This window comes from Olea europaea, chromosome 6, assembly GCF_002742605.1.
Source record: "Olea europaea var. sylvestris chromosome 6, O_europaea_v1, whole genome shotgun sequence".
In the NCBI taxonomy this organism is placed as follows: domain Eukaryota; kingdom Viridiplantae; phylum Streptophyta; class Magnoliopsida; order Lamiales; family Oleaceae; genus Olea; species Olea europaea.
The window spans coordinates 27,850,319-27,862,662 of NC_036242.1; the positions used below are offsets into that span (position 1 = coordinate 27,850,319).

Sequence of the window (12,344 nt, forward strand, 5' to 3'; positions counted from 1 at the left end):
TTTTTAAATTGTCCAAAACAATAGAAAGCACAATTTTTCCAACTGCTTATAAATGTTATCACCCAAAATCGGTGAAAAAAAACTCCTAATCATGTTAAAGTTTAGTATTGGCGAATGAAGTTACTCATTTAATATTATTATTATATTGCAAAAATTTATTATCAATATTATTCTACTGGATGGTGACACTTGTACTTTAGTATATCGGTGTTGCTACGTATACTTTACAATTTACATATTGGTGTATATACAAAAAATGTGGTTACCAAATTTATTTAACCAATAAATAAATTTTACTCTCTTATTGACACTTCATCCATCTGCAAAATTTTATATAATTCATTACGTACAAGTAACATTATTAAAAAAAGTTGAACCTTAACCTTGAGGGCCCCCATCGCCCTGTCCCTGAGCTTTGTGAATGAGGTAAATCCGGGATGTACCACAGCAAGTCAGGGAACAAGAACTGTCTGCACACTGCGCCTACAAGAAGTGTAATTCATGTCTCAGGAATCGAACTCTCACACTACGGCTACCAGCAAGGCGTGAGATAACTTCACTCCTATCCTTTATACCACTACGCTATACCCCGAGAGGTACAAGTAACATTATTCTTACTTATATATACCGTAGTTTCATTAATAGTCTTGATAATTTGTTTTATAATAGTATCTTGGTTTTGACAATTCTGACATTGTCTTGGTGGGCGTAAATGATTTATGGAAAGTCAGACTGCTTTGTCTTCTTATAATTTTAGTCGCATGGGGTGCGTTCTACTTTTCTTCCTCCACTCTTTCTTTTCCATTAACTTTTTCTCCTCTTTTCACAATTCTTCTTCTAGAATGGAATGATAGAGAACAGCTTGACATTTTTCTATCAGCGATTTTATTGGATGTTGATACCGTTTTAAACGGTATTTTGAACGATTTTTCGTTTAGATGGACCTGAAATACATGTTTATGAAATGTTAAGAACATTCGATGACACAAAATAAAAGTTAGAGTAAAATCTGTAAAAAAAAAAAAATGAAAATGTTACGAACTGATGCTGTAATTTTCCCATAAGTAATTGTAATTTTTCTCAACCTCGATTACTGGAGACACGATCTTAGCCTTTGTGGCTCCCAATCTTTATATAAATGTGGTAAATGGCTCTTCCAAGCATAATACTTGTATATTCTTTCTTTCTATTTCTTGATTTCTTAAATAGATAAACTTTTAATCTTATTATTGTACACTACAATACAACCATGGATAATCAAAATGCTTTAAAATTAGATCTTACTCATTAAGGATTTTTTTTTATCGCCACAATCACTGTCACCACCTTTGTTCAACAAATCGGTACCTAAAGTCACCAGGTCTATATGACAGTAAAAAAATCAAAAGGGGGCTTAGGTCAAGCGGCAACTCCAAAGGTGTTGCAAGATCTGTCGTGGTTATTTGTGTTTTGCATATTTTGTAGTGTGTTTGTGTTTGTTTTTATGAATTAAATACAATTGGTAGTAATTATAAAATTTTGAAATGTTTTGAGTGTGTATACGTAATTATCCCACAATCCGATTCAAGCGAGAGCCCAAGAAGGTCTTGATTTTAGTATATGGTAAGAATCCATTAGGAATTTTGGGCTTACGATTGAATCTGGCTAAGACACCCTCTAGAGTCCAGTATCAGTGCATTTTCCAACAGGAAAATTACCAAAATCCAAGTGTTTAAATATCACAATTCAAAGATCAGGGTTGAGGTTTCATTGTACAAAAAGCAGGTATTGATTTAATAATTTAAATCTTAAATAAATCCACCCAATTCATTTCATAAAACAACCCACCTCACCCATCTACCCAACCCAATTTCACTCACAAACCTAATTCATTTCCCAAGATATTATCTCTATCTTCTCTCTCTGGTGCCAACAAGAGGATCGACACCGACAAGAGGACCGGCACCGATTGCGAGGCCCTTTGCCCTTAAGTACCTCTGCCAACATTGCAGCTACGAAGACCTCTGTCTCCAAGTGCTCAGCGCGACCTCTGCCTAATCTGAAAAACACAGTCAAAAGTAATGACGTCCCTGTAATACATCACATTGCGATATTGTGACACCTCGCGTGCCGAAAGAAGAGATGATGCTAACGCACTATAGCTGATTGGATCTCGTTTTCGACATATGCAATGATTCCACTGCCACTGCAATTGATGCGATATAATTTTTAATTAGGTTGCGTAGTGATTTTATTGACAGTGTTTGTAGTTGGTGGTCGTGATGTTAGCTTTGTTTTGGTCTTGGTGGATGGCGGTGGTGGTTTTTGGTAGTGGTAGTACTCGTGTTGGCAGTGATGATTTGGATGGTAGCACCGTCAATTGTAGGTTGTAGATTGGTGCGACGCAATCGATGGTGTGGTGCAAGCGATAATTGCATGGTGGTGATTTTTTACGAAAATTGGTGCTAGATCTGGATCGGTCGTTGTGGTATTTGGTGCATGTGACTAATAAATTTAAACATATGTGACCCTGTGACTTGTAACTTTTTTGATTTGTGATCAATGAAATTATTTGTGATCAGTAAATTTTTTATCTATGACCTCAAAATAATCAGTAGCCTACAAAATTTTTGATTTGTGATCTCGATATAATCTGTAACCAATTAATTCGATGATATGTGGTCAATAAACAAATCTATGATCAATAATTATGAATATGTGACCATTAATCGTGTAACTGTGACTTTATTATATTTAATTAATAAATATTTTCAAATAATTATACAGAAAATTGAATTTTGAATTTTTAAACTTTGTACCTGATTTGTGAATTGGTATAAACAATACACATAATATATGAATTTTTTCCTTTTACAACTGCCAATGGGATTAGGCTTGGACATATGATTCAATAGAGAAAGAAGTGGATGCACTATGATTGGATATCTCATGCTAGACAAAGATCTCTCTCAAACCTTGCATTAACTTTCTCGGGCTAGACCCTAATCGTTTTGTGAGAAAGAGCATTTCAAAGTGACAAAATTTATGTCCAAAATTTAATAGTTGGTCCATTTAAATTGTAATTTTACTTATTTAGTTTTGAAGAGTTGATTCAACACACGGAATAGGCTTGCGCTTGGCCTACATAATGAGTACATGCCAATTCACCCATTTTTGACACCCCTATTAGCATATAGAATTTTACAATTTGTACATTGGGTTGACACCCCTTGTACAGTCCTCTCACAATGGAAAACTCACACTCAACAAAAAAATTTCAAGCCCCCTGTTATGAGAGGGGCTATACACTTGGAGTACACGTAGCAAAATCCTAATATATATAACTCTTCCAAACATTATACTTGTGAGTTGTGTATTCTCTCTTCATTTTTTATTGATTTCTCGAATGAATAAGTTTACTTTCTCGTCCTTGCCTACTTTAATAAAACATTGATAGCCAAAGTATCCGTAAAGTTGGATTTGAATCATCTCAAAATATAATTAGTTTAACAAAATCAAATAGCTAGTATGATCAATTATCATGTTTAATTCACAATTAAACATAATTCAAAAAAAAAAAAAAAGGTGACATATTCATTTATTATCACTTTAAATAAGATTATTTATCTATTGCCACGTCCAATTCAATATGTGCCATTTAGTGAACCCTGGAAGACATTTTTGCAAAGTTCAGTGCTAAATTAGGTTATTTTTAAAGTTCAGTTACCTCGTAGAAATTTTTTATAAATTTCAGTGATGAATTAAATAATTTTTAAAGCTCAATAACTTTGTGAAATTTTTTTACAAAATTCAGAGATCATTTTGATAATTCAGTCTATGTCATTGCTTAGTTGGAGACGTAATGTTTGACTCAAGTACGGAAAATTCAGTGCTCAAGTCACGTCTGAAAACGTCAAAATTGTACCCTCAATAATATAGGTGAAGTTATTGTCTTTAACCAATTTTTTTTAATCTTTAGTTATGCGTCAATTTCACTTCAAATTTACACGTTTTTTGGTGTGTGACATGTTTACGCGTGCATGTATCTGACTGATTTTCTAAGTCCCAACGAAAACAATTTCAATTTCAATTGAATATCGAAAAATGTTTTTTGAACTAGTCTCAATGGCATGTTACATATTTACCTATCATGAATCGACCATAGAATCCTATTTTATATAATGAATACATTAGGTTTCCATCCACATGTTGACATTAATAAGCCGAGAAGAATAGACAATCCCCGTTTTTTAGTGCCAGTTTGTCTCCCTATAAACTTATTATTTGTTACGGTATTATTTTCCACCACGTTAACATAATAAAATATTTTACGTACAAACTAATAAAGTATTTTACTTTTTAAGTACATGTTTTCTAAAAAAAATACAATTCAAAACTCTTTAATTTTTCAAATAATGAGTGACAAACAGAGGCTTAATGGTATTCTTAAAGGTTAACGAGTTGAAAGTCAAAGAGCAAGTCAGGAAAATTTTGAGCATAGTCAAATATATTACGAAAGAAAGGAAAAATTACTCATATGTTAGCATGACTAATTATTTTTTCTTAGCTTTATTTTAAAAATCGTGCATTGCACTATGAGAAAATTGAGAGTTTTGAAATATTTAAAAATTTTCTATCGACAATATGATTTAATGCCAAGACAAAGGTCAATAGTTGGAAAATTTTACAAGAATTACAACAATATGAATTTCACTTAACATGTGTTGGTGAAGTGCTCATTACAACTTTGTCTTTCTTATTAAATACAAAGAACAATATTTTTCTCCTTCCTTATTTTGTTACATTTTTTTTCCCAACTAAAGTAATATGTAGGTCACAAAAGTATTAAGTCTATGTTTGATAAGGATTAAAATTAAGATTTTAATGTAAGTCAAAGTAAAAAATTAATTATAGAAACATATTTTACATGACTCATAATTTACGATCACATATTTTAATTAACTTCAAAATTAACTTCTGTCAAACTCTATTAAAAATTTAATTTAATCCCCACCAAGAATGGCTAATATATTTTAGTAAAAGAATAGTACAATCGCTTTATATTATTTGAAAAAAGAGCGAGTTATTTCTCACACGAGGAACACATTTTTATTCCTACTTTGAGGTCAAAGCATGTTCGGAAAGTCTTTATAAAGAGTTAAAATTGTAAATTGATAGAAATGAATTATAGATAAGTGAATAATATTTGTGAGTCTCTTAAAATGTGTAGGTATAAAAAGACTTGAGTTTTACAAATAGTTTATAAACATGAGCAAATCATAGCTAATTAATTATGGGAATTTCGAGTAAAGAAAGTTCAAATAGAGATTTATTTTCAATTGTCTATAAGCATATTGATGAAACATATTAAACGATAAATCCCTTGTTTTATAAGCATAAAATTATTAACCAACATATAAGAGGTTATATCACGCCTTTAATATTGTTGATATTTTAAGATGAATTACTTCAAGTCTTAAAATCATTTTCGTCCTTTGCATTATGTTTTCTTGTTTAAATTACAAATGCCATTTTATTTTAATATAAAAGAAAAAATAATATTGTCCACCTTATTCACCATAATAACATCCACCTATTATTATCGATTTTAATTTTATACTAAATCCTTTATACTATTAATAGAATGCACCAAGCTCAACCTTAAGTTCATAATTATTAGAAAAAAATTACTCATCAATATTCCAATTCAGGGACAATAGATGGAGATTGTCTTCCTTGTTATGCTCTTATAAAGCTCTAGAGTACAACCTTTTCTTAGCAATGAGTGTTGGGGGATTAAAAATAAAAAATAAAAACGAATAGTAGTTTTTAGCTCTATGAAGTGCGTGTGTAAAAAGTAATTTGAACAAGTATACTCAAAACCCTTGTTTGATCTGGATAAAAATTAGATTTTTAGTAGATTTTAATAAAAATTAATTAAATTTATGATTGAAAAATTGATTAAAGTTGTGAAACCTATAAAATGTGTGATCGAGAATGAGTTTGAGAAAAAATGTGTTTTAAAAAATAAAGACCAAACATGACCTAAATATATTCCAAGACAAACTTCATGAGGACAATTTACTTAGGGCTCTCATTTGAAATATGAAGATTCCAATTTCGAAACGACTCCTTTGATGAGTGTGACACGTGGGGTATTTTGAGATCTTTGTATTCTACCTATTAACTTATATTATGAAACAAAAGAGTATAGTACATGGCCATGTATAAACCACAACAACTACACATAAATACAAAGTGCAAGAACCAAAAAAAAAAAATAATAATAATAAAATAGGGAGATAAATCTCAATGTTTCTTGGATGCATGGTGAAGAATGTTTGCATATAATTTTAACTTAACGAGTGCTCAATAGAGAAATGGTTCTCGACTAAATTTGAAATTTCACCTGATTCTGAGATTTTTATATTTTATTATATTTTTATACTACTTTTGTTTTTCGAGATCTTTTCTTAGGTTATCGAATCTAGTTTTCACTCCACACCCTCACTCGTTCTCACCCTTGATATTTTTTGCTTGAATTTTTACTTTTTTGTTATTTCTATTTTATCTATATATTTTCAATTTGATGTATAAGATCACTACTTAAAAGTTTTGACTCTAAAACTCGATCTCAATTCTCATCTACGGACCTATTTGATGTCTATTATTTATTTATTTGAATGAAAATTGATTGTTTTGGGTTAATGTGATTTCAAAGTAATGAAAAAAATGATTTTTATTGGGAAACTATGAATGATTATGCGGGATTTTACTGAACATATGGCTTATATCAAATTAATGGCTTGAAGGTAAGCCCCCGTTTGGCTCTTATTATTATATATATATATATATATATATTTGGAAAAACTTGGAGTTGAGAACGAAGGAAATATTTTCGATTTACGCGTGATATTGTTTTACGGAAAATTGTGTGGTTAAAAATAAGAGAGAAAAATTATAATATGATGGGGCAAACAGAGGCTAAGTCTTCTTGTAAATGCATTCTTATTGGATCATTTGCTAAGTTGCTGCTATTAATTGTTCAAAGAATATGTGTACTTCGATTTGTAACTGGTTGATTCAAGAGTGTAATGGTTTAATGGTTTCATTCGGTATAAAATACAGGTATAGTGCATCAGTTACCTATTTGCTTTTACTGTATTTTCTTGGAGGTAAATTGGAGTCCTTATTGTTGGGCAGTGATTGATAAGTGTATTTTATATACTTATTTATGCTATTAAAATTGAGTATTTGTTACAGAATTTGATGGAATATGGTTTAATCTTATTTATATATTGTGTGTAAGTTACAATCAATGGAAGATATGAGAATAAAGAAAATAAGAAGGAAAAAGACTCAATTACATCAAGGCAAAGTTTGGAGACTAGAATGCAATAATTCAAAAGTTGAATTTGATCAAAGAACGATGAGTTGAGAACACCAAGAGTCAATTGGAGTTGAAGAGAAGCTAATGAGACAAGAAATTTTGGAAAAGGACCAAAACACACACTTCAGAAAGTTTAGGGACCAAATTGCAAATTGGCCCCTAAAATAGTTGAACTATGTGTACGCATAGGCTTGCAGGTCGTACATATGCACGATTGGAAAATTGAATTTTCGAAGTTAAATTGATGATACTATGCATACGCACCAAAATGTGCTATGCGTACGCATATTTCAATTCCGACAAAAAAATTCTGTTTCCTTATTTTGTTTTGGAAAGTTTTGGTTTACAATTCTTTGCACGATATTTATACCAAAAGTCGACAAAAGCACGGGGAACCTAAGTTTGATGAGATTGGAAGCCGACAAAGAGGAAAAGAGAGCGGGATATACATTGAAGAACAAGATTTCATCAGTTGGATCCGAAATTGTAGGCATAAAGTGGAAGATTTCAGATTCTTTTCATACTTTAATGATTCGGGTGATGTCGTTCCTTTATTTTTCCTGTTTTTCATACATTAATATGCCGGGCTAGACATCTTTGTATTGGATAGATGACAAAACTGATTGACTCCTAATTTTTAATTCAAAACCTTATGTTTTTATCTTAATTCTTGCGTTGTTTTAATGTTTGCGCACCATTATGACAATAAGTTGCTTATTCATAGTGTTGGAAAACTCAATATAGGTAGAACACTGTTATTGGAACGCATGACAATGAATGTTAGGAATAATATTTGTCACGTGTGCGATCATGTGTGATAATCCTATACATCAATGCGTGTTTGCCATATGAATTCGGACTAAGAATATGATCGTTTTGTGGTAATCATAGGTTTATTATATTTTGGGAAAGAGTAATAAATAATTGTGGAATTATCGATCGTCACAATTGCATGAGTTGAGATAATTGTCATAGGTCGAGAATTAGAACTAAGAGTTGATCAGTGACGTCGAAAACCCAATACATTCACTCATCTGAATTCTAAAACAAATTCTCATAAATTTTGCAAATTTTTAGTTATAGAACTTAATTAACTATTCAAACAAACGTCAACGTTTAGTTAATCTCATGAATTTAATTATATCGAATACACTGGAATTAGACCTTATTCCCTGTGGGACGATAACTCTTTCATCACAATTATTACTTGTACAACGAACCCGTACGCTTGCGGGATTTTAACGAACAGTGATGCCAGTCTTGGTCTAATAATTTTAGGCAATGTTGATATTGATCTTCGATCCAGATACCACGCAAATAACCTTGCCCAATAACATTATCTAAGATGACCCACTTACCATGACCCGATATTCATCCCAATTATGTGAGAGTTGCTCTGAACCATTGGATTAAGATGCACATCTACGGTTGATTGGTTTTACTATAAATACATGTCTCTAACCCTAATTTGCAAGATTTTTTTTTTCATTCTCTTTCTCCTTCAGCCGTTTGGAACCTTTTGGGTTCCTGTTCTTCTTCTGTTCATCTCCTCTTTGTGAGTTGATCTTATTCTCTTTGTGAGATCAAAATCTGTGTGTTTTCTCCGTGTGAGTAACTGAAATCTGCGTTGAGGGTTCAAAAATCTGTCAATTGAAGCAACCCCACGTTGGGTACTTGTGAGGGTTATGGTTCGAGTTAGGGCCTCTTTTGATGATACGAAGGGTACAAGGATCTGAGCCTAAATCAGTAACCATTCTTGGTGTTCAGTGGTAGTTTTGTATAGTTTCAGATAGTGTCATTTCAGATCCGTAATTTTCTTGTAAAGAGTTGTGTATAACATTTATGTAACAGTTTAGAAAAATATAAAATAAATAGAGATCCTAGGAGTCTCTCGCTTCATACTCGAATGTGCCTATGTATCCTCTACCGAAAAAATAAAACTAATGTAAAAACAAAATAAATTAAAGAAAGAAAGATTATTCAAACAGAAAAAATAATAAAGTAGGTGTATGCGTAAATCAAAATGCTGAAATAAAAAATACGAAACACCGATGATATATAAATAATAAATCCTAATGTAAATAGAGTTCAGTTCCGAATTCGATATAATATTTTCTATAATATAGATGGAATTGTCTATCATTATAGACAAATGAAAAACATTCTCAAAATTCTTATTCATCCACTTAATTTTGAAGTTCATACGTCAACCTTTTTACTTCACACTCAAACCTCAAGATAACATCATACAGCCAAACCCAAAAATGACATCAGTTTTTCACTCGATAAAACTAAAGAAAAGCTACTTGAGCCCTCCATATCTTAATGAAACAATTTATTAAACATAACATTCAAATCCTGAAAGTTCGATACTGGTATATATTTACAGAGATTCAGGTGAAATTCAACATTTCCAAACTCGTCAAACATAAACAATTAGGCAACATTATATAAGACAAAACTAGACATGACAGGCGACAAAATCTTAGTTTCTTTTCCTTCTTTAATACTGACCAATAAATCTGACCAAACATGCCATTATGCTATTAATAGCAAACCTCAGACAATATATATTACCACTTTGATGAATAGGATTTTGTAGCTTTTCTTGAATTGAAGTGAGGCTGGAAGGCTTCCATAACTTTCTCATATGATGGCCTCTTGTAATCCACTGCCTAGTATAAGAAGTTATGATCCATGCATAAATAAGCCTTTTGACAAAGATCTGTAATGGAGAATTCAGTAAAATTTTGGAAGGAATGTTTCAGAATACCTGCTCAATGACTTCTTCCGGGGTTGCCCATTTCCAGTCTGAGAATTCTGGTTTTGCTTCACCATTTGCTAAGTTGATTTCACTTTCATCTGCTGTAAATCTCATAAGAAACCTGTTGATTGCTCGAGTTACTTCTCACGATACACAGCACGTGTATAAAATTCATTTTCGATTTCTGTCTAGAAAATTTACGTCTGTAAAGAGAATGTATGCTGTTTAAGGACAAATATGCACTCAAAAGAACTGATGTTGGATTATATTTGTCATCCCCAACAATTCCCAGTACAGGAACTTGTATAGGACGGCGATTTTGACTGTCCACTCAGTTCAACAAGCAGAGAAATTATCATAATATAGTCTTAGTTATTCTCAGGAAATCTATTTAGGATTCTGCTAATGGATGCATTGTGATATCAGTATGTGCAGATGAATGGAATTTGTAACTGTTATTACCTGTATTTGAAATTTATCATAATGCGAATGTAAGTTATTCTAATGTTATCTATATATCATATTCTCCTACTTTTCCAATTAGATTTATTCCACACTGGATTCCGAAATGGTTGCTGCAGAAAAGATTCATCTGGTAATGTTTGGGATCTAATTCTTGGTTTAGAGGTTACTGTCATGGTTCAGACTCTTATTAAGAAGTATCTATATGTTTGTAGAGGCCTTTGGTGTCCCCTCCAGTCAAGAATTGGGACCTCACAATCACTAGCCAATAGGCTTTTCTCTCTAGCATTCTCTCACGCTTGGCGCCAATGAGGTTTTAACCGATTGGTCGTAGGTTTGAATCCTACTTGGGACAGCCACTTTGAAATGTCACGAAATACCTCCCTCTTCGAGAATGTCCTCAGCGTCGAGGAACGTGTACTAACCATCTTGTTATCCTATAACAAGGACCAATTAAATTAAATGGAAAAAACTTAATCTAATGCAAAACCAAAATGCTCGGAGGACTCTTCTGACAAGATAAAAAATATGTAATTGTTAGCAAAGTTGGATCTGATTTTGCGACTTTTTTTTCTGCAGTACCTCGAAGTGACATGAGCGTGAAAGGGGTTCACCTCTTTCGAAGGATGGTCAACGGACTTGGGATTTAGAATTTTCATAAATGAAATATAGAAACTTAGAAAGTTTCCAAGTAGGTACACCAATTAAAGAAAGGAGTTCTCGCTTGTCAGAGTGGAGGCACCTCTGTTGCTTTTCGGAATATACCCGAGACCTGTCTTCCAGAGAAGATATAATAATTTATTCAAATTTAGTTTTCAACACTTAGTTTCACAGTGAAACCTCTGCAAACATCTCTTACTAACTCAATTCACAAATTTTCTTGTCCCCACAAAAAATTAGTCGAGTAGTACTTGCTTATTTATCGATCATGAACAAACATTACTTCTATGCTTATAACTAGAAATTTTAAGCTGACTTGATGCTCATAATGTGTTCTAAATATAGCAATTGATGATGTTAAAATCTTGTCTAGACATTAATGGGTCAATGTACTACTGTTTCTGCTAGCGTTGTCTTCAAATGTTCCTGGACATATATCTAATGAAAATGATAAACCCTTTTATACTTAAATTAATAAAGGCTTATTACTGAGGTTTGAATAATAAAGAATGTTGGAGATCAAGTACTATGGTTAGCATTTATTTTATGTTGCAAAATTGCCTTTCAAGTCTAGTACTTCATCATTTGATGGGTGAGCGGTTGGCCCTTTAAGATTCTATAATATTAATGAAGAAAGAAATATCCGAGTACTTGACATGGATATCCCACACCAAGCACAGACTTGTCTACTCACACAGTAGGCGAGTTGGACATGAGTAAATACATAGGACTTCGGATTGCAATAGAAAAAGTAGTATGGGCCACAAGGGACAGGGCAATTTGCTTGGTCGAGAATTTGATCCCTCACCCAAATCGGTTAACGCCCCATAGTGGACCATGTGCCCTTTTATGAATAATAGTGGGGTGAAAGTGCGTTGCACATTTGTTGGTTAATATTAAAAATAAGTGTACGTAGAAATGATATGATGATGTGGATATAACATTGAGCTATAAATGAGGGGCCAATGTGTAACTTTCAACATTTACTCCTATTTATGATTCATTGATAAGAAAATGAGAGATATTTATATACAAGGGTGAATCCAACCTTGAAGGTCAGCTAGGTCGGTCGAGTTGTTGACTGTTGAC

General features: G+C 32.4%; 1 long non-coding RNA gene across 1 annotated transcript; it reads right to left on the reverse strand.

The window, feature by feature from the left end:
- Positions 1 to 9,687: 9,687 nt before the first annotated feature.
- LOC111396327 lies at positions 9,688 to 10,333 on the reverse strand. The gene is made up of 2 exons (XR_002702983.1): positions 10,143 to 10,333; positions 9,688 to 10,044 (listed from the first exon to the last, which is right to left on the reverse strand). It is a non-coding gene; the product is annotated as an uncharacterized LOC111396327 (long non-coding RNA).
- Positions 10,334 to 12,344: the final 2,011 nt, after the last annotated feature.